The sequence below is a fragment of the Megachile rotundata genome, chromosome 15 (genome assembly GCF_050947335.1).
Source record: "Megachile rotundata isolate GNS110a chromosome 15, iyMegRotu1, whole genome shotgun sequence".
NCBI classification, from domain to species: Eukaryota; Metazoa; Arthropoda; class Insecta; order Hymenoptera; family Megachilidae; genus Megachile; species Megachile rotundata.
This window is the reverse complement of record NC_134997.1, coordinates 8850599-8853539: the sequence shown is the minus strand read 5'-3', so window position 1 is coordinate 8853539 and position 2941 is coordinate 8850599. Positions and strand designations below refer to the sequence as shown.

At 41.4% G+C, this 2941-nt stretch overlaps 1 long non-coding RNA gene across 1 annotated transcript; it reads right to left on the bottom strand.

Moving 5' to 3' along the window:
• Positions 1 to 1340: 1340 nt before the first annotated feature.
• LOC143265941 (uncharacterized) lies at positions 1341 to 2558 on the bottom strand. Its single transcript, XR_013040714.1, has 2 exons — positions 2041 to 2558; positions 1341 to 1810 (listed from the first exon to the last, which is right to left on the bottom strand). It is a non-coding gene; the product is annotated as an uncharacterized LOC143265941 (long non-coding RNA).
• Between the last annotated feature and the right edge of the window lie 383 nt (positions 2559 to 2941).

The following is a 2941-nucleotide window of genomic DNA, read 5'->3' as shown; positions in this document are numbered from 1 at the left end:
GCAGGGTTGTATATAATTATTCTTAGTCAGTATTTAATTGTACTAATGCAAAATATTTATTTATCAAATTTCATTAAGGGTTGCACTTCTTTCCTTTCGAGTAACAAGTAAGGAAAAATCGAATTTCTTGTAAAATTAAATTCTATGTAAAATTCCATGTGTTTATTCTAAGAGTAGGTGTTCAGTTCCAGTGCTGGAGTAAAAATTTATGTACTGAAATATATTAAGGGTGGTTTATTTAGCTTTTGAGCGTGAGCCAAGAATCTTGCGAAAGTAAATTCTATTAGACTATCCGAATATTTTAGGCAAAATGTTCACTTATACTAGTGAAGTAATTTATTTATCTAATTTTACTAAGGGTTCGTAACAATCGATTTTCCTATAAAAGTAAACTTCCTAAGATTCCGTCCCGTTATTTTGAAACATTGTCCATTTATACAGAGCTAAAAATTAAGAATGATTTACGCTTTTGTCTATCCCTCAAAAATAAATCAATTCAACAGAAACAACATCTATTTTTCTAAATACAAAACACTGTACACCAAAACAGAATCTATTCCCACTAATTCATCCCCAATATAAAATTCAAAAAGTATCAAGATAAAAGTACCAACAATGAATTCTATCCAAATGAAACATATAGAGGGGTGAAATTAGTTCACACACGTTTAAGCGCATTCACGTATTTAGGGTCTGAGGGAATTAAAATCACCCTACTTATTGTTGACGTGTGGCTTTTCGTCCCGGATCAACCGATTTCGAGGGTGTCAACCTTTACCATACGTGAACCTAATATTTCTGGAGGGTCCGATCGATCTCGCAAATTAGGTGAACTCGTTCGACTTGGATTTTACTGGAACGATGATCGATCACTCGTTAATTTAATTACCCTGCTTGAAGTTCTCGCGTCCGACTCGTAGCGAAAATATTTCGCGTCGAAGCACGAAATCGCAGGAACTTGAACACGTCGTTGACCTCCCGTTTGCAAATTTGTTACCCCGTTAATGGGGTACACACATCGAGTGTGAAATTCAATTTTATGTTACATTTGCCTTCCGCGAACACCTTCGTGTCTTATGCTTAATTGTCTGTTAAGCCGGCTAACCAATTGCAGATAATTTAACGATCAATGAACACTCTCTTTCACTTCATATTATCACATGTATTAAAATTCATATTCTTTTAAACCATGAGTTTTTATTTGGCTTAGTATTTTATTATTTCATCAGTTTTTACCAACATATTATTTTTATTTTAGCATTTTAGAAAATTAATTTTGCTCGTATGATATTTATGTTTGCTTCCATATGTTAATGTATTTTAATTCTTCTTTAGTTTATTATAAAATTTAATAAATAATTTGGGTGCAGAAAAAATCTTGATAACGAAATATCTTCTTAGGGCAGAGTATTAAATATTAGAGCATGTAGGTAATCCGCTTGACCCAAATTTGAAAAGTTTTTAAGTAGGAGGTAGGAAAATAACAAGGGATCTAACGAAGAAAGGGTATTAATAAAAAATGTAGAATCTATAGTATCAATTGAATGGCATGTACGATCAGGAGACATTTCCATTTTCTTTACAAACGTGTGTTTCCTACGGGCACGTTCGATCCCCTTAAATCCCCGGAAATCGTCAGGTTCGAGCTGGTCGAAAAACAGCAATCCTCTCTTCCACGGCCATTGAGCGAGCATTTCTTGAAGGTGGAACAAGGCACCGGTTTTTTCCCTCTCGGAATCACATTCTGCCTAGGTCAGCCGGATCCTCCTCTTTCTCTGATCCTGGTCCCTGTAGCCCTACGACGATCCACCTACCGAGAAAACATCCCTTACGTAAGAATCGATACGTAGGATGTGCAGAGGAGCGAACGAGGTGGGTGCAGCGATGACGAGGGGTTAGACAAAGACGGGTAGAAAGTAGCACCGCTTCAGAGTTCCCTTAGCGATCTTACTCGAGCGCCGGAAACATCCCTTATCCTCGAGGTACCTCGAGATTCTTCTTCGCGTTTGAACTCTGCCACGTGAGACCTACCACTCCTACCTTCTGGCATCGTTCTCCTCTTCTCTTTCATCCTCGTTTTCTGCGCTCTCTTCTTTTTGCGTTTTCCTCCTTCGTATTTTCTCCGCCCATGCCGGAAGAGCCGGTAGATCGCCCCAGAGACGACCTACGCGTCCCGGTGACGCGTATACGTAGGACGTAGAACCGTCGAGGCTTGCAAGGATGCTCGAAGGTTGGGCCACCATCGTACAACTCGGCTAGGGGGATGGGGACGACGGAAAAGGAGGTTGGAGATGGCGGTACGGAGTTGAGCCAGGAGGGTGGTTGGCAGGCGCGGGGTTGGAAACGTGGTGTTTGTTCGGGACGATAGCGTAAGACGGTGACGTGCACATCCCCTGCCAGCCTGCCAGTCTGCCAGCCAGAGTCTGCTTGCCTCTGCCTTGGCTGCCACTGGAAATGGAGGGTGGTTTCAACCCTTAGGTCGGGCGTAGCGTTAGTGTGGGTGAATGTGGGAGGTGGTGAAGGCGAGGAGGAACGATGGTACACGACGTGGAAGGAGGGAAAGGCAGTAAGCAGGAGAGAGTTTCAGTCCATACGGGGGTGAGGGAGCCGGGTAACGAAGAGAACGAGGGAGAAAGAGAATAACAGACTCGCCTGTATGGCGTAGTAGCCAGGGGCCGAGAAGTACTTTCGAGGTTGGCAGGGCCGCCTTAATTATCGTCGCGTTTCGTGAAAGCTTTCACTTTATTTCGTCGTTCTTCTTTCTGATCTTTCACTAGGGCTATTGATTTCAACCTATCTATTAGCTTCTTGCATATTGAATTACCTGTTTCGTGTGACCCATGCCATTTCATGATACGGGTAAATAATTTCATCTCGTGTTATTAATAAACTTACTTCGTCTTATTACGTATGTAAAGAGACTTCAAATGACTACATAAAC